The sequence below is a fragment of the Balaenoptera ricei genome, chromosome 9 (genome assembly GCF_028023285.1).
Source record: "Balaenoptera ricei isolate mBalRic1 chromosome 9, mBalRic1.hap2, whole genome shotgun sequence".
Classification (NCBI taxonomy): domain Eukaryota; kingdom Metazoa; phylum Chordata; class Mammalia; order Artiodactyla; family Balaenopteridae; genus Balaenoptera; species Balaenoptera ricei.
The window spans coordinates 77,787,478-77,814,630 of NC_082647.1; the positions used below are offsets into that span (position 1 = coordinate 77,787,478).

At 38.0% G+C, this 27,153-nt stretch overlaps 1 protein-coding gene and 1 long non-coding RNA gene across 9 annotated transcripts in view; one reads left to right on the top strand and one right to left on the bottom strand.

The window, feature by feature from the left end:
- Window positions 1-3,937, bottom strand: part of DMTF1 (cyclin D binding myb like transcription factor 1) — a 44,277-nt gene extending 40,340 nt beyond the window's left edge. For 2 of the 4 annotated variants that reach the window (XM_059934025.1, XM_059934023.1), the window contains exon 1: window positions 3,819-3,937. The gene's annotated coding sequence lies outside the window, so the exon portion shown is untranslated. Of the gene's footprint in view, window positions 1-1,863; window positions 2,004-3,430; window positions 3,715-3,818 lie in introns of those variants that run through there. The other 2 variants (XM_059934024.1, XM_059934026.1) reach the window with 2 other exon arrangements.
- The window catches only part of LOC132372050 (uncharacterized), a 58,789-nt gene continuing 34,733 nt past the window's right edge, over window positions 3,098-27,153 (top strand). For 2 of the 5 annotated variants that reach the window (XR_009505077.1, XR_009505079.1), the window contains exons 1-2: window positions 4,044-4,156; window positions 26,592-27,137. This is a non-coding gene — a long non-coding RNA (uncharacterized LOC132372050). Of the gene's footprint in view, window positions 3,271-4,043; window positions 4,157-26,591; window positions 27,138-27,153 lie in introns of those variants that run through there. The other 3 variants (XR_009505075.1, XR_009505076.1, XR_009505078.1) reach the window with 2 other exon arrangements.

Genomic DNA, 27,153 nt, shown 5'->3' on the forward strand with positions numbered 1-27,153 from the left:
AATGTTCATTATGGCTTGGTTTTAAGATTATATGACTATATACCATAAAACGTCAATAAAGATATTAACAGGGTTTATTATAATAGGCTTTAATTGTTTAAGATGTTGATTTCAATTACCAACTACTGAAAACAATGACATTATTAGAGTAAAAAAAATTACTTGGTAGTATGATTCATTTCAAGGTACAGCATTTCATACCTGGTTTGGCAATACAACCATACTGCTTATTAAAAAACAAAAATGTTGTCTTTTACCCAGTGCACGATTTAAGAGCTATATAATGTGTATCTGGCTACATTTTAAGATTTCAGCCATTGAAAACTGAGCCCTTTAAGCAAGGCATCATCAGAAGCTCTCTAAAGGAAATACATTAAATTATCACTATGGTTCTGATATACACTGAAGCCGATTTTTAAACCACACTTCTGCAACAGATACTAAAATACACACAGACAGTAAATAAACCTAAAGAGCATTTTTTTGCTGCCTAACACCTGATGGTCAAAAAAGATTAGCTTTGACAACCAGTTACTTGGAAGGGCTTGACAACAGTGCACACAACTAAAATGACAGCTAAAAAAATGGCATAAGGTTAACACAAACACACACACACACACACCCCACCAAACAAAAAGACAATTAAATTGTTCATAAAGAGCTCTCCAGTGTGCTTTTTCGTGACAACTTCTTTCTGGTATTCATTCGTGGAATGGGATCTTTCTATAAACTTGAAAAAGGAGACATGATAGACAGGTTTCTTCTTTTATTTAAGTTTATCATTTACCTTTATGGAATCAAAACAAAAACAAAGCCTACTTGTGATTTCTATTACAAGCATCCTCTTCACAAAAGGAAAAAAAGTGAAGGGGAGAAATAATATGAGAGCAAATACCACATACATTTGATAACTCTCTGTATTTTATATTTAATGCCCTTGGCAATAGGTTTATCACTTTCTCAGGTCACTGCTACCATTTAAGGACAGAAAAGGCTTTGGAGCTGAATTTGCAAAGCATTTAGAAGCATACCAATTCCTAAGGAATCCTCTTATATGAGGGGGAAAAAACGGTGCTAAAAATGATGGTGGTAAGAGAAAACGATTAAAAAAGAAAACTCCATTTTGACAAGGCAGGTTAACAACTCAGTGTTAAATAGATAGCCTCTATATATGATATTAAAAAACTGGAACTCTTCCTAATCTTTTCAAAGTTTTGATGTCTTTACAACAAAACACAGCTCCCACGCCCCCTCAATATTTTAACATCTATGTGCCAGGCTGTAAATTCCTAGGGACACTTGTTTCACATTATCTTACTCATCCTCACAAGTGTTAAGTCAATGTTCTTAATGGAGCATGAAAACAACAACTGTTTAAAATAATGAGATGTTATTTTCAGGACATACAAGTTTATTACAACATTAATAAAAATTAGGGTCTGTAGTTGTTGGAGAGATAAATAAGTGAGCAGAAAGATAAATATTATGTGGGAAAAGTAAGGACTAGTTTTGTTTTTATTTCAATATTAAACTAGTAACATCTAGCTAACTTTACAAATACACTTATCTCTCCCGCTGCCTTGGGGTGAAATGAGGTAACTTTTCTACATCTTAAAAAAAGCCTGTAAAAAGAAGAGAACTTGGGAAAAAGAAAAAAAAAAAAAAAAGACTAAAGAAGACAACTACCTTCTTTTGGGGTATAATTCTCTACCAGTAACCATTTCCCATGACTGTTTCCCCTCAAAATACTTCTAAAACCTGAACACCCAGAGAAAAATGTTTATATAGCATATATTTATTCATATAACTGCTCAAAGTGTGGACTTAAAAGTTCTATATAAGTATGCAATGCCCAGTACTTACTGATTAACTGTTGATGAAGACAGGGCAATAGCATTTTGGCTCCACCATCTAGCTCAACTGCAATCAATTAAAGAGATTCACGGAGAATATGCAGGTTCTAGATCAGTCCCAAAAAGCATATTTTGGGGTGAGCCTATCAACTAAAATAGTAAAAAAAAAAAAAAAAAAAAATTAGGTTGTTTGGTGGCACATAAAGTACTTAGTATATGGGAGTTAAAATAATAAGATTATCACAAAACATGAAATATTTTTTCTTCATAACTAACACGTAATTTTTTCCCCAGAAATGATCAGGCTAGTTTTTGTCCCTTGTGAATGAAGGGAAAAAAACTTTATTCTCACACCAAATTTTAGTCAAACGGACTGACAATTTTTGTAACGGTAAGGAACATAAACTTAATTTCTTCCTGAACCTTAACTAACTCTCTAAATCTTAACCTAATAAATGTATCTTACCACCACTACAGCATCACAGTAAAAAGGTAAGTTTTTGATGTATTATCAGCACGGTCTTTAAACGTTTAAATGCTGGTAAATTATTCAAATTAATAAATAAATAGAAAAAAAATGCAGCGACACTCAAAGTTATTTGAAACACAAGTTTAAGAGCAGCTCAAAGAAAAAAAACTGAAGTAATGGAAAAATATGAAAATCCTTCCCTGAAAAATAGTTTTTCTGTCTGTAAAACTTTCAACACAATGCAAGAATGTCTTACTTGAACTGGAGCTTAAAAGCTAAAAATGGTTGTCTTCGGGAAATCAAAATAAAGGTAAAATCCGTAAAAGATAAAATACTTCCCAACGATATTACTGTTACGTTTAAAATACTGAACATTAGGAAGTACTCCTACGGAATACGCTTTTTGTCAAATGTCCCAACAAGCAGCCTCACCTACGGTCAGAAAGAAGGTGCACAACGATGAATCAAGTTACAAGAAAATAACCATTGAATGCGAATTTCCAAATTCAATCAGGGAAAGGGAGCCCTGACTTTTGCATTTCACAGATTTATCACCTCTCCTTATCTACACCGAATTATTTTTATTCTAAAAACACATGCTGTACCATTCAACTGCAGAGAATTGGCCACTTCTACCCTCAAACCTATGCCGCAGACTGCCTGAAGATTCTCAAAGTCTACTTTAAAGGACGAAAAAAATTAAAAATTTTAAAAACTTCCTCAGAACTCGTCAAAATACGACAATCCCTATTTTGCACGCTCATTTTCCTGTTCTCTGCCGGGTTAGGTCTGTCTCCCCGCACTCCAGCTCCTCTCTTTCCCTTTTAAAAGAGACTCAGGCTGACAGAGATGGTTCGGCGAGCAACCCCGATCCCTTCCGCTTGGGCTATGAACAGCTGAGCGAGAGTGAACCCCAAAAGGTGGGAGAAGAGTCGAAGAGGCGAAAAGGTAAGAGGAAAAACAGGGGGTGCGGTGGGGTGGCGCGAGACAAGCCCCAACTCTCGATCCCATCCAACCTCCCCTCTCCTTCACCGTACCAAATAAAACCGAAAAGGTAACAAAAACGTAAAAAAGGAACTCTACGAAAAAGCAAGGCGGGCTTCCTTACTCTCGGGGTTCCCGGGCCCGATTCTCTCGCCAAGCTCCCGGCCCACCCCACCCCCAGGGGTCCCGGCGCCATTTAGCTCCTCCGAAGCCGCCGCCATTTTCCGCCCCCGCCGGATCGCTAGCTGTGCCTCCGCGGTCGCTCGCTACCCTGCTCTGCAGCCCACGCCACCGCCGCAGGCCCGGCCCCGAGAGGGAGGCCCTGGCGTGAGCGTGAGGGGACTGCAGCTTCAGCGTCACGAAGGCCCAGCTCCCACCCCGCCCGCGGTGCCCGAGCGCCGGCAGCTGGCGCCGGCCGGCGAGAGCAGGCGGGCAGCAAGGGGGCCGGACAGGCTCCACTGGGCGGAGCGGCCCTAGCGGCGCTTGGGACCTGAGGCTTCCATCGCACTTACTTCCTGTTTTGGGTCCGGGCACTTTGGAAGAACCAGGATGGAGGCTCCAAAAAATACCAGGATGGAGGAAGCAGCCACGGGCAAGAGTGGCTGCAGCTGGAGTGAGCGAGCGCGACAAGCCACCGGAAACGGAGCTACGGCCGCGCCCCGCCCCCAGCCCCCGCGCGCTCCCCCGCCCGGCCTCCTCTCCCTGGGGGCGGCCCTGCGCGCCGGCCGTGGCGTCACTTCCGGCCAAGTCGGAGCGCGAAAAAAGGTCCCTGGTTATTTGAGCTTCGAGCCCCGTCTGAGTGGGAGTTGTTCGTTGTCTGCTCTTTTCTCCTCCTCCTACAAGGAAATAGGTACTGACTGATGCCATGAAGGAGGACCTTCTTTCTTTGGCGCAACTGTGGTTTTCCTGGCTCGGCGACAGTTGGGCCTCGCCAGCCGACTTTCGTAATTATTCTGGGCCTCGGAGCGGAGGGAGCCTCGCGTGTGGAACTGTTAGAAAGCCGGGTCTGGGTGCAGACGATAACCGGGAATTGTTTGTCTGGCTCTTCTGACTTGGTCTGCCTTGCCGTAGGCGCGTAGGGGTGTTACCCGTTGGGCGTATGATGCACTTCTTGGTGAAATGTATCCTGTGTGAATGTAGGAATATGCTGTTCTGTAGTGCACAGTACGCCTTATAAAGCACGGCTTTTCTAAAGTGGATGCTCTTCAGTTAGCCTGGGGAGCTTTCAGGGAAGACCAATACTCGGCCCCGCCCCCAGAGAGTCTTTAAGCTTCCAGAGACTCCTGCAGAGATTTTTCTTTTGAAAGAGTCCTGAAAATTTTTTTAATTAATTTTTTTTTTACTGGAGTATAGTTGATTTACAATGTTGTGTTAGTTTCTGCTGTACAGCGAGTCAGTTATACTTGTACATATATCCACTCTTTTTTAGAGTCTGTTCCCATATAGGTCATTACAGAGTTGGGAATAGAGTTCCCTGGGCTATACAGTAGCTTCTTGTTAGGTAGCTGTTTTATATAAAGTAGTGTGTATGTGTCAAACCCAGTCTCCCAAAGAGTTCCGAAGATTTAGTGGTCAGAACCCTGTTACGACTCTTCTTAGGATTCATTTCACTTGTTTATAAAATTGATTTATTGTACGCTGCTTTTCTTTTGCTTGTGGGATGAGAGGAGTTTAGAAATTAGATTTGACAAATATTCTTGCATCCAGCAACTATGTGTAGACTTACACTACATTGTCACAATGGGAGTGTAGTGAGCATCGGTTGTAAAGGTCAAATGAAGGCCGTCAAGAGTGTGTATACGTACGTCTTGAATTGGTCTTAACTAATGAAGTTGATAATGCTTAGTGATTTCTTTTCCTCTCTTTTGGCATAAAAAAATTTTTTTTGTAACCCCGGTTTCTTTTGAATACAAAATGTAGTTGGAAGACTTAGTGGAAGTGACACTAATTCATTGAAGAAAGGGGAAAAAGTACACACTGAAATGGGTTTACATAGATAAATATTTGTTTCGATTTTAAGCCAAATGTACACAGTTTTCACCAGTAGTCCACATTATCTATTCTTTGGGGTAACTGTCTTACTCATAAATGTTGCATTTCATAAAAAAGAGTGTAAAACGAAATACCATCACACACCAATCAGAAGTGCTAAAATCCCAAACGCTGACAACACCAAGGGCTGATAAGGCCTTGGAGCAATAGGAACTCTCATTCATTGATAGAGGGAATGCTGAATGGTACAGCCACTTTGGGAGACAGTTTGGTGGTTTCTTAGAGAACTAAGCATATTCTTACCATGTGATCCATTAATTGCTCCTTGATATTTACCCCAAATAGTTGAAGCCTTACCTCCACATAAAAAGCTGCACAGAGATATTTATACCAACTTCATTGGAATTGCCAAAACTTAGAAGCAACCAAGATGTGCTTCAATAGGCAAATGGATAAACTGTGGTACATCCATACAATGGAGTATTATTCAGTGCTAAAAAGAATTGAGCTGTCGAGCCATGAAAAGACATGGAGGAATCTTAAGTGCATGCCACTAAGTGAAAGAAGTCTGTCTGAAAAGGCTACCTACTGAATGATTCCAACTATCTGACTTTCTGGAAAGGGCAAAACTATGGAGATAGTAAAAAGGTCAGTAGTTGCCAGGGTTTGAGGCCAGAGAAAGAGAAATAGGTGGAGCACAGAGGATTTTTTAAGGCAGCGAAATGATTTTGTATAATGCTGTAATGGTAGATACATGGCATTATATATTTATCAAAACCCATACAATGTACAACACAGATAGTGAACCCTAATGTAACCCACGGACTTTGGTTGTTAATGATATGTCAATGTTGGTTCATCATTTGCAAATAAATGTACCACTCCGGTGGGGTATGTTGATAATGTTCATGTGTAGGGCAGGGAGGATGTGGGAAGTCTCTGTATCTTCCCCTCAATTTTGCTGTGAATCTTAAACTGTCCCCCCAAATAAGGTCTATTTAAAAAAAAGAAAATATGAAAGGGCCTGGATTTGGACAAGGTTAGCTAACATTTTTTGAGTGCTTATGTGTCATTTAAATGCTTTACGTATATTAAACACATGTAATGTTCACAATTGCCAAAGCTTCAGTATAGTTATTACAAATGATTCCCACTTTAGACAAGAACCAAAAAAGTGAAGGAATGTGTCCAAGGAAACACAGCAAATAAATGGTAGAGTCAGAATGAAAGCCTCAGCTCCAGAGCCTATGCTCTGAACTACCCTTCTGCAGCTCAAAAAGTGCACTTTGGCAACAGTCTTTTTATAATGAAAAATTATTACAGCCAGTTTCCAGAGTCTTTACTGAACTGGAAGAAGGATACATTTGACTAGTTTTCAAAAATAACTGTCAAGAGCAGCATGTTATTGCATCTAACTTTATTATCAGTTTGTGGTAATCTCTGCATCCCACTGTGGTTATGGCATATATCGTTCAATTTTTAAATGAGTACATAAATAATAGGTAACCAACACCATGAGGCAGGAGAGTGTTGTGGTATAGATGTTGAAGTCAGACCTGAGTGTGAATCTTGACTTTATTGCTTAGCGGTGGGTATGGTACTTCGCATCTCTAAGCTTCGTTTGCTTTTGAAAAGTGGGGATACTAAAATCTATCTCCCAGAATAATCTAGGCAACATGCTTTGCACAGAGCCTGTCATATGTAATAAGCACTTAAATATGGAAACTAATAAACCCGTGAACCAGAAAAACAAATTACTCAAAGTGGAGTTCTAATGAGATAATAGTTACATATGTAAAATTGTTAACATTACCATTTATGAGGAGTTGGTTCTTAATTAGCTACATTTTCCACAAAGTATTACGGTGTAGGATTCTTCTTCACTGAGGCATAAGAGAGTGTTATCTAAATTATAGTTGCTACCCATTCTCTTCTGAAAAATCTTAGGTTAGTCTGCACTTCGCTGTTAATTCCCTAAAAAAAGTCAAGTGCATCCTCATAATTAATTCTTCCTTTCTGGGTGAGTTTCTTTCATAATTACCTTTTCCCAAGGTCAATTGGTGTTTTCTTGGGGAAAACAAGTGTATTTTAGTATTAGTTTAATACATAATTTTAAAAGTGAACCTATAATAGTAACACCTCTATATCTTTAACTTGCATTATCAACGTAAGACTATCCAAACATAAGTTTAAACCTAGAGCAACTTTCTGCAATTATAATTCTCGGTGTTTCCTACCTCACTACTTAGTCAATATGTACCTAGGGAATGCATGAGATTTTTAATATTATCGTAGGATTTTCCTAATTAGTAATTAAATATTTTGTAGAAAAATGGTGAAGAATAGTTTTTTCATAAATAGAAGGTATTATAAAAGTATAGCACAGTTATGGTATTTACTGCATTTGCTAGTTATGATTAACTCTGTTGGACTTCAGATTTTTTATAACACTTTCATGAAGCTCATCAGCAATAGAGTATTGATGAAATGACCTTCCTTTTTTGAAAGGTTGATATGTTAATATAAAAGTGTTTCAAATACTGAGAGGCATGTTTTATTGTTTAATAATTGTCTCATGTCCTGGATGTCATGATTCAGAATAAAGAGATGTTTGCAAGGACTTCTGTTCAAAGTAAATGAAAAATATAATTATTGAGTAGCCCATTTTCTTTCTACACAGTCTCTGAGTCCTATTAATACAACTGATGTGTATACGCTGGAAGCCCTGCCAGAATTTCCGGCAAGCTGATGGGGATTCCTGTGCTAAGAGAGGAATGAGCAAACTCCCTAGTTAGGCCAACACATCAGGCTCTTCCAAGTCCTCTTCTGTCTGAGATTCCTCCTCCAGGCTTTTGTCTGGGACTTATGGCACTCCATCTCATAACCCCTTTCCTGCTCTCCATTTCATGTCAGTGTCTCATCTTCTACATCTCTTTTAATCTTTCAGCCTGGTTACCTCTTCACTTCATTTTCTTTTGCAATAGATCTTTACTGAGGCCTATTCATGGAACATTAGCAAAAATTGGTTCCTCTTCCAGTTAGGAGAATGGAGAACTAAGACTTCAGATCTTCCCAGCAAGTGAGGATGGAAGTTTTCATTCTGTCCTTGAAAATTTTGTGGGCAAAATGAAACAGAAACAGTTGTTACTTTACTAAAATTGGGAGAATGTTTGAACCCAGATTCAAATATCTGTTCCTTTATAGTCTGGCCTAGAAGGGAGAGGGACCATATATTGGTAAATCAATTGGTAATTGCCAATTTGGTAAGTTCTAAACTCTGAAGGTGAACTTTATGTAGGGAGTTCAGAGCTGGGTTTTCTGAGAAGACACTTGAGCAGGGACTGGAAAGGTGACAGATTACCAGAGTAGGGGGCGGGAGGTGGGAAGGCATTTGTTCAGCTAGTGTGGGAAAGAGTGTGTTTGTAGAAAGCAGCTGGTCTATAATGTTTATAAAATGGTGAGAGCACAGTGCTGGTAAGTAGTAGGCTCAGTCTCTTGCTGATGTTAACTGAGTTTAATACCCCATTCCTCAAAGGCTGGACCATCTGCTGCCTCTGCCTTGTCTTATAGCTTCAGTTTGCCAGCATCTGGTACAGTACCTTAACTTAGCAGACACTTAGATGTTTGTTGAGTTCAAAGATAATTGTGTCTTAAACCAGGAGATCAGAAACCTAGCCATTTTTATTTTTTGGCAGGAGAGCTCAGTCTTTTTTCAGATGGTGTCACTACTCGGGCAACTCTGGAATGAAACAAACAAATGTTACCTTTATTATTACTCTAGTAGAAGGAGGTTATTTTAACAAGATGCCACATGTTCGGCCTTATTCTAAACTTTATTACCCAAATCTTGTCCATCTAGATGCAGTATTTTAAGGATAGAAGTGTTGCATTTTAACCAGCAGATGTCCTTATTGTTCAGCAAGATTTTTTTTTTTTTCCCCCAGACCAGTAGCTACAACAGTAGATGGGAATTCTGTGCCTTGAATTTGTTAGTGTTAAGCTGTGGTAGACAAATGACAAGCCTCAACAATAGTAAAACCAAAGGGATTATGCTTTGAAATTCAAATGTGAAAGGCCCTCTAGCATTTAATGACTTGTCATTGATTAATTCCCTTCTCTTTTATTCGATGTATATCTGATTCTCTTGCCCAGAATGCAGTGACAGAGAAAGAAACAAGGAACCTGTGTAACCTTTATAGCTTCCAGAAGTTTGCACATTTGTGATACACCCATTCCTTCCTTTCATTCAGCAGACCTTCCGTGAGCATGTCCTTTGTATTGAGCGCTATCCTAGGCATAAGGAATATGGAAGTGGTCAAGAGAGACAAGGGATGGAGGAGCTTACATTATAGTAGTTTTTTTCCAACGTGTCTTTGTACAAAACTCTTGGTTAACTCTTGTAATTTACTAAATTATTGCAACTGCCCATGAAACTTGCTCATAATTAACTTAATGAGGGATTAAGACAAAATATGAATCAAATCACTTAGTATCATCAGATTGATCTAAATTGCAAATATTAGGAAAGATGGACCAATCTCTTGGTCTTGCTTAGTCAAAGCACTTTGAAACATATCTGGCAAATAGTAGGTGCTCAAAAATGTCAGCTATTATTATTTGTCTTTATCCATCATAACAACAAATAATGAAAAGCAGGAAAAGAGAATTGCCTTATTTGTTGAGTAGGATTTCTTAGGGCCACAATTTTATTTCAGTGAAGAGGATTGGTATATAAAAAATTCTTTAATATATTAAGATTTGTATTGAAATCATAATAGCTAGCAAGTAGTCTTTCTAGATATCTTTTAAACTTATTTTAAACTGTGTTTCATAGTGGCAGTCTATTGCTGAAAGGTATGGAAAGGGATATTATAAGTTCCATTGTTTTACATTTTTTGTTTCTCTGAAACTGTTTCTTGGAAATTGGCCTGTTTTCATGTTTCTGGGCAAAGTGTTTTAAGCACTAGAGAAAGTGATATGGCCTCTTACTTAAGGATGCATTGGATACCCTTAATATACATGCAACAGATACATACAGACACATGCAAGGTAAAGGTTTTTCTTGACCTGAAATTGTTAGAGGTAAAATCTAAACTCAGTAGGAAACACTGTTTTTCAAGCAAGCTATTCCTCCCCCCAAATTACCTGAAATATCAACCTAGTCTTATAATACCTACCTAATTTAAGAATATCTACATTATATATATATATTTAAAAAATTTATTTAATTGAAGTATAGTTGATTTACAATGTTGTGTTAATTTCTGCTGTACAGCAAAGTGATTGTTATACATATATATACATTCTTTTTCATATCCTTTTCCGTTATGGTTTCTCACAGGATATTGAATATAGTTCCCTGTGCTATACAGGAGGACGTTGTTGTTTACCCCTCCTATATATAATAGTTTGCATCTGCTAACCCCAAACTCCCAATCCTTCCCTTCCCCACCCTCACCCCCCTTGGCAACCACTAGTCTGTTCTCTTATGTCTGTGAGTCTGTTTCTGTTTCATAAAGAATATCTATCTTATATTAAGTATAACCATAGTAAATTAAATTCCAGAGCGTAATACCTTTGTTATAACAACTGCACCTTAAGTGGACAGACCTGGTGAAGACATGTAATATATAATTGTTAATTTAATGAAATTGGGAATAACAGGATTAGGAAAGCAGAGTTTCTATGGGCCATCTTTCAGACTTGTGAATATTATTATTATATATAATCATATAATTGTAGCCACTGCAGCAGTATTATATTTATATTAGCAAACCTAGGGTAAAAAAAAGATATGTAACTTCAGCAGTGAGAGTATCACTAATGTTTTCTTCCTGTGTCTTTTATGTTTCTTACCAGAAGGTTAACATTTATGCTGAATTTTAGTCTGTGATGGTTCAACCTGGTGTAGCAAGACATAAGGCTATTACAGCCTTTGTTACCCCTTTCTCTATTTCCATTATAATTGGATAAGCTCACTTTTGTTGAACAAGAGCCCATTTCACATGATACTGCAGTCTTTTCTCTCTTTTCCTTTTCCAAAGAGCCATCTGCTGTGGAATCATTCTCTGTTGAGCACACTCTTGATCTTGAGCCTGTAATAAATTTTCACAAGAGTCTCAGAGGAACCCATGCTGTTTTCCCGTTGTAGACCAATTGCAGGGAAATATGTGATACAACAGTGCCTCATATATAATGTTATAAATAACTATGTTATTTGAAAATGTTGTAGTAGGTATAGTATAAGCAGTCTGTCTCTTGAAATGGGTAAAAATGAAAATAAACCTGAAACCCTCTGCTTTTAGTCCTTTCCTACCTCTCTCGTCATCACAACTACACTTTTATAAAGTAATAAATTGAATGAAGGATTTAGAAATTAGATATTCCTAGGATAGGTGGCTTATACCTAATGGTAGGATGCAATAAGTGACCAGTGTTTTCCTACCATTTCCATATTCACTTGGTAGGAAAATCTGATATTATCAGATATTTTATTTTTATTAAATTGAAAATAGGAATCAAAATGGTTGAGTTCACTTCTTTTTATTGTTGTTTAAGCAAACAAAAGGTGAAATTCAACCCCAAGTAACTTTTTTTAAAGTCATAGATTATACACTATAGGTTTGCAATGAATGAGTCTGTCATTTCCTCAGCAACAGGCCTTCAGAGACCTCCTCAGACTCTAATAGCTATTCGTTCTACTCTCTCAACAAATGACCTTTACAGAGACTTTTAAGCATTAACTTCCTCAGCAGCCTGCTGCCCCCACCCCTGCTTATGTGCTCATCTGAGCTCATCCTAAACTCCTTTCCTCCAATCCTGGAGATGTTCCTTCTCTTATTCAAAGCTAATCCCTTCTTTTGTGTTTTTTGATCTCATCTCCCTCCCAGGACTATGCTCATTCCTTCTTCTATGTTTTCAACCATTATAGCCTGGTTTCTGCCTCCAACATGCCTCTGAAGATCATTAACGACTTCCACATTGTTAAATCCATGAAAATATTCTATTATCATTTACCTTCATTTTTAGCAGCATTTGCTCCTTAAATGACTATGTCATTCTTCTTCGAATACTCTTTTTTTCTTGGCTTTGAGATACAGTACTCTGGCATTCCTTCTGCCTCTCTAAATGCTTCTTAGCTGGCCTGGCTTTTAAATTTCATAGTTCTTCATGGTGACCTCCTAGGCCTACATCTCTTCCTCACACTATCCTCTTTCTAAGTGATATCATCCACTCCAGTGGCTACAGTTGCTCTCTATACACTGATGACTCCTAAATTTATAACTCTGTTAATCTATTATTCAAATGCCTTGTTGGATGTGGTACTTGGCTTAAATGTGGAAGGCTTACAGTGTGGAAAGTTGCATTTTCTAAACATGGCTGCAACAGTATTTCCCATCCAATGTGCTCTTCATATAATACGGTTTGATACTCCTTCCATCAAGAGGTGGAGGTGTATGACTTCTCCCCTTGAAACTGGACAGGTTTTGTGGCCGTTTTTAACCAATAAAGTATGTAGGAAGTGGTGCTATAGGACTTCTGAAGATAGGTTATAAAAGACCTGGCAGCCAACAAGTAAGCAGCCATCATATAAGCAGTCCAGCTGCCATACTGTGAGGAAGCCCAAACTAGCCCATTCAGAAAAACCACGTGGAGAGGCACTAAGAACATAAAAAAGAAGGATGATTGGAGATCCCCTAGCTGCTCCAGCCTCCCCTCCAAATTAGTTATCTATTGCTGCCTAACAAATTACCCCAAAATGTAGTGGCTTAAAACAGCAAGCATTTATTATCTCACAGTTTCTATGGGTCAGGAATTCAAGAGGGCTTAGCTAGGTGATTTTCTTAGGGACTCTCATGAACTTGCTATCAAGATGTCAGCTGGGGCTTCAGTCATCTGAAGGCTTGACTGAGACTAGAAGAGCTAGTTCCCAGATGGCTTACTCATATGGCTGTTGGCAAGAGGCTTCATCCTTGGCTGTTGGCTGGGGGCTTCAGTTCCCACTATGTGGGCCTTTCCATAGAGCTGCTTGAGTGTCCTCAAGCACAGGGCAGCTGGCTTCCCCAAGAGCAAGTGATCCAAGAGTAAGGATGCTGCAGTGCCTTTAATGACCTAGTTTCAGAGGTTACACATTGTCACTTATATTTTAATCCATTTATTAGAAGTGAGTCACTATGGTAAACCCACACTCAAGGGGATAGGAATTGGGGTCCACCTTTTGAAGGAATTTGTGGGCACCCTCCATCCATTGTTACAGTGCCCACCATTATCTGACTGCAAAGGCATGAGACACCTGCAAGGTGGAACTGCCTATCCCAGCCTTTCCTAAAATTCTGATCCATAGAAACTATGAGTGGTAATAAAATGATTACTGTTGTTTGAAGCCACTATGTTTTAGAGTAATTTTTTTTCAGCATTAGCTAACCATAGCATGGAGTCTTTTGGATTAAACCTTGGAAAGCCAGAAAGTATTCCCCTCTTCTTTGGCATCCCCACAGACTTACCTGGGGTTTCTATTTCTTTTTCTTCCTCTAACCTAGGATTTTGACTCCAAGAAAGAAATAGCATATGGGAGGTCCTTCTCAGGTACCTATTAGCACTTGTTAGCTTATAAACATTTTAATTTCCTTTTGGTTGGAAAAACTGCTCTTATATCATTAACATTTCCCCCATGCTCTGGTTCATGATATAAACTCTGATCTAGGTGGTCTAGACCCTTCTCTTACTTTTTAAATGAAAGGTTTTAGAATCCTCAAAAATCCTTTTTTTTCCTTTATAGTTCCTGGCTCTTAAAGATGAAAAGTTCTGGATTTCAATATGGTCTCACATAAATTTATAAAAATCCATTCAGAAATTTAATTGACTTCTTAGTTCTAGCCTGTATGTATGTTCTTCCTCTGAATCAGAGCATGGAAAACTATCAAAGCTGCCTTTATGGTGGGGGAAGGATAACAGGTATAAGAAAGTGCAGGAAGGAACAGCAACTCATTAATAGCTCAAAGATATGATTATACTAAAGGAATAATTAACATACAGCATTTATATTAAGTGGTATTTGATTTTACATAATAAAAGTTTGCACAAAGTATGTGTACATGTCATAGTTCATTATCTTTTTATCTATTTATTTATTTGTGATAGATTTTGAAATTTGGGAGGTATGGAATGTATACCCAGGACTGGAGTTCCAATTTACAAAATTGTACCATAGGAAATGGAGACTGAAGGAAACATGTACCTGGGAATTACCAGTATTTTTAGTAGACAAGCAACTCAGCAGAGTGCTTTCCAAAGACTACAGAGATGCTTCTGGGTTTCAAAGGCTGGAAGTGGAGTATCCACCTGAGTCCTTTCCAATGATAGGGAGATAAGACAGTGGCACGAGGGCACAGAAGTGGTAATAGGGCACAGTTCAGAGGTGTTGAGCCCTCTCACAGGAGATGAAGGATTAAAAAGATTAGGATTTTGAAAATCTTATAGGTTAGAAGCTGAAAATTCTTGTTACATATTACTTTCAACATATTTTAAAATATAACTGATGCAAGCACTTGCAAGCCATGGTGGTGCAGAAAAGAAATGTTGATGCAATAGATGTTCCCATATTTATTACATTACTAATAATATGAAATAGTTATAGAAATTACCTGAATTCTACATGTCAGTAATTAGTAACATAGAGGTTACCTGAATATCTGGGCAGGAAATGGAAGTTCCGCCAGTAGCTCAAAGAGGCAGAGTCATGTTCTACATTTCCTGGTTGACCAGACATTTTTAACGTGCCTTCTCCCACAGCTTACATCAGAAGGGCGGGTGTAACTTGTTCCACAAGGAATTTCTTCTAAGAGGGCCTTCTTGTACCTGGTTAAATCTGGAAAAATGACACATGGAGGCTCACATAGGGCTTCCTGATGACTCTTGCTTTATGTTTATTTGATTCTAAAGAAACTTTCTCCATGAGAGCTTCTACTGGTGATGAGGCCTATTCAGCAACGAATTATTTTGTAATCAGGCATGTTGCAATCTGTCAGAAGTGCAGTTGTCCATCTGCTGTGTCATTTCCACTGACATTATAAACTATAGTCTATTTGGACTGTTTTGGAAAGACAGAAATTGGCTAGTTCATCCTGTTTCCTTTACTGATGTCTCGGTGTCAGTACAGAAAATGTGGCTGAGAAGAAATTTAGGTGAAGTTCTTAAAATCTGTGATGGTTACATTTAGCCTACATTTCTGTTAAGAAAGTGATTCATACTTCATGTCTATTTCCAGTAGCCAAAACTAACACTATGTTAAGCCTAATTAAAAGCTCTCTCAAATTGCTAACTTCAAAGTTGCTGTAAGTAGCACAATTAGGAAATCTACACTGATTTTTTTTTTAAAAGAAACCATGTTTTTTCTACCATGCTTAATCCTGCCCCTAGAACCCTTGTTTGTTTAAAAGTTGTGGACTTTAAAAGGAGCTGTGGTACCTGCAGCTTTGTTCTTCTTTCTCAAGATTGCATTGGCTATTCAGGGTCTTTTGTGGTTCCATACAAATTTTAGGATTACTTGTCCTAGTTCTATGAAACGTGCCATGACTATTTTGATAGGAATTGCATTAAATCTGTAGATTGCTTTTCATAGTATGGAAGCTTTAACAATATTAATTGTTCAAATCCATGAGCACAGTATATTTTTCCATTTACAATAAGTCCCCTATATACAAGCCTTCAAGATGAGAACTTTCAAAGATTCGAACATGCGTTCATGTGTCCAATCATGTAAGTTAGTTCTATTTGAGGAGGCATTGTTAATTTTTGAGGCACAGGGCTCGAACATAGAATAGTACATAAAGGTTGCAGCAGCCGTTCAGAATGCAATCCAATGCTACCGTGTCATCTACGATGAGAAAAAAGAGCTACTACCAGACATCACTGGATTGTTTTTTCAAGAGGGTAGATAGAATTGAATCCAGCAAGGAACCAGAACCTGTGCCATCAACGTCAGTGTGAGTGAAGTTGCAGCTTGCCCTCCATCTCCTATTGCTGACAATCCTTCAGCTCTACCATCTCCCACCTCCTCTTCCTCCTCCAGTCAGTAACTCTTCTTGCCTGTTCACTCGATGCCAGCCCCTGTATACCAGCTGTTGTACCGTACTACCGTACTTTTCAAGGTACTGTACTATAAGATTAAAAATGTTTTTTATGTATTATTTGTGTGAAAAGTATTATAAACCTATTACAGTACAGTACTTTATAGCCAATTGTATTATTAGGCTAACTTTGTTGGACTTATGAACAAATGCGCTCTTGGAACAGAACTCGTTCATATGTAAGGGACATACTGTATTTGTGTCATCTTTAATTTTGTCAGTTGCCGTATAGTTTTCAGAGTATAAATTTTTTCCTAGATATTTTATTCTTTTTGATGCAATTGTAAATGGATTTTCTTAATTTCTCTTTTTGGTAGGTTTTTTTTTTTTTTTAAGTTCCTTCTTTCTTCTTGTTTCTTTTTTCTCTTTCATACTGGAGGTGTTCTTAAAATACCTGGCCTTCCTTGGCTCTCTGTCTTATGAGAGCGAGACAATGAAAACCTATGTTTAGAAGCTATGGGGAGGAAGCAGAGGGAGAGATTATTGACTGATAGATTTTACTGTAGGGCTTAGGGTTAATCTGGCCAGGCTTGGTCATTTTTTTTTTTTTTAATGTAATTGTTATTTTATATTGGAGTATAGTTGATTTACAATGTTGTATTAGTTTCAGGTGTACAGCAAAGTGATTCAGTTATACATATACATATATCTATTCTTTTTCAGATTCTTTTCCCATATAGGTTATTACAGAATATTGAGTAGAGTTCTCTATGCTATACAATAGGTCCTTGTTGATTATCTATTTTGTTTTATTTTATTTTTTTAAAGATTTATTTATTATTTATTTATTTATTTTATTTATTTTTGGCTGCATCAGGTCTTAGCTGAGGCACATGGGATCTTTCATTGTGGAGCGCAGGCTCTTCGTTGTGGTGCGTGGACTTCTCTCTAGTTGTGGTGTGCGGGGTCTTTCTCTTCTCTAGTTGTGGCGTGCGGGTTTTCTCTTCTCTAGTTGTGGCATGCAGGCTCCAGGGCACGTGGGCTCTGTAGTTGTGGCACGCAGGCTCCAGGGCACGTGGGCTCTGTAGTTTGTGGCACGTGGGCTCTAGTTGAGGCACGTGAGCTCAGTAGTTGTGGCACGTGGGCTTAGTTGCCCTGTGGCATGTGGGATCTTAGTTCCCTGACCAGGAGTCAAACCCGCGTCCCCTGCATTGTAAGGCAGATTCTTTACCACTGGACCACCAGGGAAGTCCCTGATTATCTATTTATATGTAGTAGTGTCTCTATGTGATAGTTTGTTGTTAGTGTATAGAAATGCAACCAATTTTTGTGTATTTAGTATCCTGCAACTTTACTGAATTCATTTATTAGTTCTAATAGTTTTTTGGTGGAGTCTTTAGGGTTTTCTATATATAGTATCATGTAATCTGCAAATAGTGACAGTTTTACTTCTTCCCTGATTTCAGACTATACTGCAAAGCTATAATAATCAAAACAGTATGGTACTGGCACAAAAACAGACACATAGGTCAATGACAGAATAGAGAGCCCAGAAATAAACCCATGCTTACATGGTCAACTAATCTATGACAAAGGAGGCAAGAGTATACAATGGTGAAAAGAGTGTCTTTAATAACTGGTGTTGGAAAAGCTTGACAGCTACATGCAAAAGAATGAAACTAGACCATTTTCTTACACCATATACAAAAATAAACTCAAAATTGATTAAAGACTTAGATGTAAGACCTGAAACCATAAAACTCCTAGAAGAAAACATAGGCAGGTTGCTCTTTGACATTGGTCTTAGCAATATTTTTTTGGATCTGTCCCCTCAGGGAAGGGCAACAAAAGCAAAAATAAACAAATGATAAACTAATGGGACTATGTCAAATTACAAAGCTTTTGCACAGTGAAGGTAACCACTAACAAAATGAAATGGCAACCTACCAGATGGAAGAAGATATTTGCAAATGATCTGTCTGATAAGGGGTCAATATCCAAAATATTTAAAGAATGCATACAGCTCAATATAAGCAAACAAACAAACAATCTGTTTTAAAAATGAACAGAGGACCTGAATAGACACTTCTCCAAAGAAGACATACAGATGGCCAACAGGCACATGAAAAGATGCTCAACATCACTAATCATCAGGGAAATGCAAATCAAAACCACAATGACATATCATCTCACACCTATCAGAATGCCTATTATCAAAAAGACAAGAAAAAACAAGGGTTGGTGAGAATGTGGAGAAAAGGGAAGCCTTGTGCACTGTTGGTGTGAATGTAAATTGGTACAGCCACTATGGAAAAACAGTATGGAGGTTTCTCAAAAAATTAAAAATAGAACTACCATATAATCCAGTAATTCCATTTCTGGGTATTTATCCAATGAAAATGAAAACACTAATTTGGAAAGATGTATGCACTCAGTGTTCACTGCAGCATTATTTACAATAGCCAAGATAGGGAAGCAACTTAAGTGTCCACTGGTGGATGAATGGATAAAGAAGATGTATGTATATTATATATTATATATATATATATATATATATATATAAAATATTACTCAACCATAAAAGAGAATGAAATCTTGCCATTTGTGACAACATGAATGGACCTAGAAAGTATTATGCTAAATGAAATAAGTCAGACAGAGAAAGACAAATACCTTATGACCTCTCTTATATGCGGAATCTGAAAAACAAACATAACAAGATAGAAAGAGACTCATTGATACAAAGAATAAACTAGTGGTTGTGTGGGGGGGCTGGGAGGATGGGTGACATAGGTAAAGGGGAATAAGAGGTACAAAATTCCAGTTATAAATAAGTCATGGGGACGTAATGTAACATAGGAAATATGGTCAGTGATATTGTAATAACTTTGCATGGTGACAGATGGTAACTAGACTTATAGTGGTGATCATTTCATAAGGTATAAAAATATTGAATCACTATGTTATACACCTGCAACTAATAAATATTGTAAGTCATTTGTACTTTAATGAGAAAAAGAAAAAATGCTAACATGCATTTTAACATGCATGGCAAATCTCCAAATAAATAATGTTTCTATATTTCAAAAATAAATAATAAAAGGAGCTGTGGCAGTACTCACATGTCAGCTAGGGTTTCTTGTCTCCTATCTCATGAAGTCAGTGTAAGATTGTCTCAAATGCCCAGTTCCAAAGTCCAGTTACATTGAAAGCTTTCCATAGTCTTCTGCAGGTTCTCAGAGTTTTATGCTATCATGGTTCTCTCTTCCTTTAATTCTTGCATGGATTTTACCTTAAAGAATTGAGTGTCTTCACCAGTTATCACAGGGCTTCTCATTCCAAGATTTTAGCGACGTTAAGAAAGGAGTCATACCCTTCCAACATTTGCCTGGCTTCTTTTTCTCTTCTACTCTCTCTCTTACTTCTCAGAACAAAGCCAGTTCCTCTTCTTGCCTCAGACATAGCATTTTAGCAGGCTAATATTCTTGATCTTACTTGTGGTGAAGTCTGCTACTGATCCCCATGTTTATTCTTCCCTTGTTCAGTAGTAATAGTAGAATATTTGTCTGCCAAGATAATAATTCCTGGTAATAATTTCCTAGCCTCCTGTGCAGCCAGGTTTAATTGCATGACTGTCACTCTGGCCAAAGTGTTGTATGCAGCACTGATGTTTACAACATCAGGGTATTTTCCCTAAAGGAATGAGCCTGCCCTCCTTTTTGCTTTCACCTCTTCCTTCTGGCTGGAATGTGGGTGTGGTGGTAATGAGTCATTTTTAACTACACAGATAAAGGCTATAGGAATAGTGGAGTGACAAGATGGATTGACATGACGGAGTTCCACACACCTGACTTTTCCCATGCCTGTCCTTGACTGATTATGCCCTGTTACATGGGAGAGAGGTAAACTTCTATCTTCTTCTTAATCTATTTGTATTTTGGGTTTCTGTTTCTGCAGCTGAGTCTATATGCTAATCCATACAAAGCCTTCAAGCTCTTACCCTTCACACCAAGGCATTTCTTAGACACTTTCTAAGAAGAACTCTGATGAACCAAATTTCCTCCCCTCTTAATATTTATATATTAAACTTTGTGTAGAAAGGGAAGATGAGTGACATTTCCTTAAGTAGAGATGTGAGAGTAAAGGTACTTTAGGTGGAGGGAGGTAATATTTCATGAGGTAATATTCAGAAAAGTGTAAAGCACTTCTAGAGAATAAAAACCCTGCAATTTGAGTGGAGCATAGGGGAATTCTGGAAAACAAGGTTGGAAATGTGACTTCAGTGAGGTAAGGTAATGGAGGAGTATATCGGTGAGCCTTGGCTAATTTGTTGTGTCACAGAACACCAACTTTAGTGTCTTACAAACAGTTATTAGTTCACTGTTAATGGGTTGGCAGTTGGGGCTGGCAGCAGTTGGTCAGTTTCACCTGGGCTTACTCCTGCAGCTGAAATCAGTTGGAAGATTAACTGGGATTGGGTGGCCTCATTCACATGTCTAGTTGATAGGTTGATGGCTGGTGTGGCTTAGTTCTCCTCCATGTTGTCACTTCAGGCGTCTGGCTTCAGATTGTCCAAATGGCAGCAATGTTCCAAGAGCAGCAAAGAAGACAAGTCTCAATGCTCACTTTCTAAGCCTCTAGTTGTTTCATATTAGCAAGTCAGTGGCCAAGCCCACATGTATAGATAATACTTCACCTCTTGGTAGGAAGAATTGCAGATGATCAGAGGACAGTATTTTATAATCTGATAGATCCTTGAATACTAAACTAAGAAATTTGGAATTTTAATTGGTAGACAGTGAGAAAGGAAGGGCACAGATTTAGAGACCAACCTTAGATGTAGCCAAAAAACTCTCTTTTTAGAAGAGTTTTAGATTTATAGAAAAATGGAGAAGATGGTACAGAATCCCCATATACCATACATTTAGTATCCCTTGTTATTAAGGTCTTACATTAATATGGTATATTTGTTACAAGTAACGAGCCAATACTGATACAGTATTATTAATTAAAATCTGTGCTTTATTTAGATTTCTTTAGCATTTACTAATATCCTTTTTCTGTTCCAGGATCCCAGGATACCATATTACATGTAGTTGTAGTGTCTCCTCTTGGTTGTGAAAGCTTCTAGACTTTCCATGTTTTTGATGACCTTGACAATTTTGAGGAGTACAGGTCAGATATTCTGTAGGATGTACCTCTATTGGAATTTGTCTGATGTTTTTCTCATAGTTAGATTTGGTTTATGAGTTTTTGGAAGGAAGACCACAGAGGTAAAGTGCCAGTTTCAACATATCAAAGGTACATACTGTCCTCATGACTTCCCGCTGTTAATGTGAATCTTGATCACCTGGCTGAGGTAGTTTTTGTCAGGTTCCTCCATTGTAAAGTCACCCTCCTGCCAACACCCCCTGCCCCCAACCGTGTACTCTTTGGAAGGAAGTCACTATTCTCAGCCCACACTTAAGTAGTGGGATGTTATTCTCCCTGTTCTTGAGGATGGAATATCTACATCAGTTATTTGGAATTGCTCTACATGGGAGATTTATTTCTTCTTCTCCATTTATTACTTTACTCAGTGATATCTTTATATCAGTATGAACTCATGGGCACTTACATACTTTGGGTTATAACCTGATACTAATTTTTATTTTTTTGCTCAAATTGTTCCAGATTTGAGTTGGCTTCTGTGCCCCTTTGACATACCCTCGTCAATCATAGGCCAGTGTAGCCTAGAAAGCCAGGCTGCACCAGTATAGGGAGCAGGTTGCATAAGGCATGGAAGGCAAAAAATGGAAGTTGCATGAGGACAGCCAAAGGGTGGTGGGAATTAAGGAAATGCTTAACTTTTTTTTTTCCACTTCTTTAAAAAAATTTTTTTTATTTTTAAATTTTTATATATTTACTTATTGGCTGTGTTGGGTCTTCGTTGCTGCGCGTGGGCTTTCTCTAGTTGTAGAGGGTGAGGGCTAGTCTTCGATGCGGTGCGCAGGCTTCTCATTGTGGTGGTTTCGCTTGTTGTGGAGCACGGGCTCTAGAGCGCAGGCTCAGTAATTGTGGCTCACGGGCTTAGTTGCTCAGTGGCATGTGGGATCTTCCCAGACCAGGGCTTGAACCCGTGTCCCCTGCATTGGCAGGCGGATTCTTAACCACTGCGCCACCAGGGAAGCCCAAGGAAATGCTTAACTCTTTTTTCATATAAATTGGAGAAAATAAGAATTATCCCATTATGACAGATTTTAAGGTTAAAGATATCATCAGGGAAAAGCCAGATGTTGACTGTGTTATTATAGCTGAAAAAATACTTCTGGAAGAGTTTGAGGGTGCAGAGAGCTTTTACAATTGAACAGAGATGCCACAGAATGCAGTGGAAGGGGCTAGTAAAGTGCTCGGCAGAGGTGGGAGACTGTGGAAGAGGGAGGGGAAAAGATGGAGATTTAGGTTCATGAATCAAAAGGGTACTTATAAGATAAGATGTTACAATATATCAGTATGAGCCCCAGAGTAGGGATTTGGTAGTTAAATACATGAATAAAAATATCTCCGACAAATGGCAAATTAGTGACTAATAATTGTTTGCTCAAACAATTATTTGGGATAAGATGAATGAAGAGCATATGCTGCTTATTGGAGTTGTCAGTACTTAGCTGAGCTGTTGACAAAAATGGAAGGATATTAAATTAGAACCGCTGTCTCATGGACTGTATTCAGAGAATACCGGAAACACTGGTGCTTTAAATATTCACATGAAAAAGTCATAATGCAAATGACTTTTTACAATATGTGAAAAAAATTATAGAATGATATATGGACTATGTCATTATACTTTCTTAGGTTGGGGAGAAGGAAAGATAATGGTTCTCTCTTTCTCCCACAATACTCTACATTCCCAAAACATTTTGGTACGTATCTCTCATTTGGGGTTTTCATTTGGGGAGAGATGGGAGGTGGGAAGAATGCTCTGAGAAGCAGAGACAGAATTAAATTGAAGAAAAAGCATACGCTCCCTTACTTATCTCTTACCTCCCCCACCCCGCCCCCAACCTTGCCACTACTGGAGAACTGGCTTAGGGTGAAAAAGAGATCAATGATCTCCATGTGCCTGCTTTGAGCAACACAATGAGAACAGAATCAGAAACTGGATTTAAACTCAACTTTGAAGGCAGAAATACCTGAAATTTTTGAGGTGAAGAACTGGACAATTTAAAATGACCCAAAATAACAAAACAGAATTGTCTCCAGCTGGGAAAAATCTTTATAAATCTAGGCCAGAAGTTTGTATCTATCATTTCATGTTATCTTCTGTCATTGACTAGTTACCTGTTCTTGGGCAAGTTAATTCATACTAGGAAGTTTCTTTATTCATAGGGTTCTGAAGACTTAATCTATGGATAAAGGTTTTTCTCTGTAGTTTTGTTTTAGTTCTTATTTGAAATAGAATTAATCTCAAACTTACAGGAAAGTTGCATGTACAGTATAATTCACTTTTTTTCCTAAGCCATTTGAGAGTCTGTTGCTGACGTGATGCACCATCACCCATGAATACTTCTCTGTGTATTTCCTACAGTGACATTTTCCTACATAATCATAATAAATATATTACTATCTAATCCTCAAACTTCACCTACTGTCTTAATATGTCCTTTACAGAAAAAGAATCCAGTCCAAACCATGTGTTGCATTTAGTTGTCATTGTTCTTTACTCTTCATCAATATGGAAGAGTTCTTTCGTCTCTTCCTTCACTTTCTAGACCTTGACATTTATGAAGATTACAGACCAGTTTTTTTTTCTAATTTTTAAAAATTTTTATTGGAGTATAGTTGATTTACAATGTTGTGTTAGTTTCAGGTGTACAGCAAAGTGAATCTATACATATACATATACCCACTCTTTTTTAGATTGTTTTCCCATATAGGCCATTACAGAGTATTGGGTAGAGTTCCCTGTGCTGTACAGTAGGTCCTTATTAGTTATCTGTTTTACATATAGTAGTGTGTATATGTCAATCCCAAACTTCCAGTTTGCCCCTCCCCCCCTTTATCCCCTGGTAACCATAAATTTATCTTCTACATCTGTAACTCTATTTCTGTTTTGTAGATAAGTTCATTTGTACCCTTTTTTTTTTATATTCCACATATAAGTGATATCATATGATATTTGTCTTTCTCTGTCTGACTTATTTCACTTAGTATGACAATCTCTAGGTCCATCCATATTGCTGCAAATGGCATTATTTTGTTCTTTTTTTAATGGCTGAGTAATATTCCATTGTATATGTATATCACATCTTCTTTCTCCATTCATCTGTCGATGGACATTTATGTTGTTTCCATGTCTTGGCTATTGTAAATAGTGCTGCTATGAACATAAGGGTGCATGTATCCCTTCGAATTATAGTTTTGTCTGGGTATATGCCCCGGAGTGGGATTTCTGGATCATATGGCAACTTTACTTTTAGGTTTTTGAGGAAGCTCCATACTGTTTTCCACAGTGGCTGTACCACTTTACATTCCCACCAACAGTGTAAGTCCCTCTTCTGTACACCCTCTCCAGCATTTATTTGTAGAGGTTTTAATGATGGCCATCTGACCAGTGTGGGTTGTTTGGTTTTTTTTGTTGTTGAGTTGTATGAGCTGATTGTATATTTTGGAAATTAAGCCCTTGTCGGTTGCACCATTTGCAAATATTTTCTCCCAGTCTATAGGTTGTCTTTTCATTTTGTTTGTGGTTTCCTTTGCTGTGCAAAATCTTATAAGTTTGATTATGTCCCATTTGTTTATTTTTCCTTTTATTTCTATTGCCTTGGAAGACTGATCAGAGAAAACATTGGTACAATTTATGTCAGAGAATGTTTTGCCTATGTTCTTTTCTAGGAGTTTTGTAGTGTTATATCTTATATTGAAGTCTTTATGCCATTTTGAGGGTTTTTTTGTGTGTATAGTGTGAGGGAGTGTTGTAACTTCACTGATTTACATGCAGCTGTCCAACTTTCCCAACACCACTTGCTGAAGAGACTGTCTTTTCTCCATTGTATATTCTTGCCTCCTTTGTCGAAGATTAATTGACTATAGTTGTGTGAGTTTATTTCTGGGCTCTCTGTTCTGTTCCATTGATCCATATGTCTGTTTTTGTGCCAGTACCACACTCTTTTGATTACTGTAGCTTTGTAATATTGTCTGAAGTTTGGGAGGGTTATGCTTCTGGCCTTGCAGAACAAACTGATTCTTAGTCTCCTTCAATGACTTTCAGATGAGCTTATTTCAAGTTTTAAGGTCCAAAGGCACTATTAGTTGGAGGAGAATTGACTTCAGGAAATATACTAATACCTCTAAAGTTAAAAGTTAACACATAGAAAAGTTTGTCTCGTTCATTCATTCATTCACCAAATATGTGTTAAGCTCATAGGTTTGGGCAGTGCACCAGGCTAAATGCTGAAAAGATAACCACTAAAGGCTGGTCCACAATCCCTTATCTACAATTTGGAAGTTTTCAAAGCTGCAATTTTCTTCTGAAATTTTGTGCCAAAATTCATTTGGTTGCAAAACTAGGCCTCAGCTAACATGAGGCTTTTTATGGTCTTTTTTGTTTCCACTCAACTTGAATGTTTATGTATGTCATTGCCAAAGTATTTATGTATTTGACTGAAAGGTAAAGATCTAGACCCACTAAGGGTATTTCATCTTAATGATTTATGCATCATTTTACCTTTTCAGAAGGTTGGGGGGAAAATCTGATTCTGAAACATTTCTGACTCCAAGCATGTCAAATAGGGATTGCAAATCTGTTCCCAAGGAATTTATAGACCTGTGCACATTAGAATCACCTGACCAGCTGTTAAAGTGTGTCAGTGCTCAATTGTCACTTAAGATCTTTTAAAACGGAAGTGCTGGGCTGGCATCAGTATTTTTTTTAAACTCCCCAGGTGATTCTAATATGTATCCAGGTTTGAGAGCTACTGTAATTGACATATAAATGATGGGATACTGATTGGGTGACTTTGGGAGCTCCTGCCAGAGTTCAGAATCCCATCCTTTAAGGGTATGCTGAAAAAGTGCAGTATGTTGAGAAGAGAGTGACCAGGAGAGTAGAGGGGGTGGACATCAGGACCTAAGAAATCATGATATCAGAAAATAACTCAAGTAATTGGAAATATTAGATGGAGCAGAAAAGACTTAAGCAAAGTGTGTATAATATCAGCCTATAGGATTTGATTTTGTCCGCAGGGTTCCAGAAGATAAATCAAATTCTAGTTCAAAGAATCAGCTCTTGGTAAAAGGATAAACAAAATTGACAAACCTCTGGCCAGGCTCACCAAGAAGAAAAGAGAGAAGACCCAAATAAACAAAATAAGAAATGAAAGAGGAGAAATCACAGCAGATACCACAGAAGTACAAAAAACCATAAGAGAATACTGTGAACAATTATATGCCAACATAGTTGACAAGTAAAGGAAATGGACAACTTTCTAGAAACATACATCCCAACAAAACTGAATCAGGAAGAAATACATAACTTGAACATACCAGTCACTGGAAATGAAATAGAATCTGTAATAAAAAAAAAAACAAACTACCTACAAACAAAAGTTCAGGACCAGATGGCTTCACTGGGGAATTCTACCAAACACACAAAGAAGAACTTGCACTGATCCTTCTAAAACTCTTCTAGAAGATTGAAGAAGAAGGGACACTCCCAAAGACATTCTATGAAGCCACCATCACCCTGATACCAAAACCAGACAAAGACACTATCAAAAAAGAAAATTACAGGTCAGTATCTTTGATG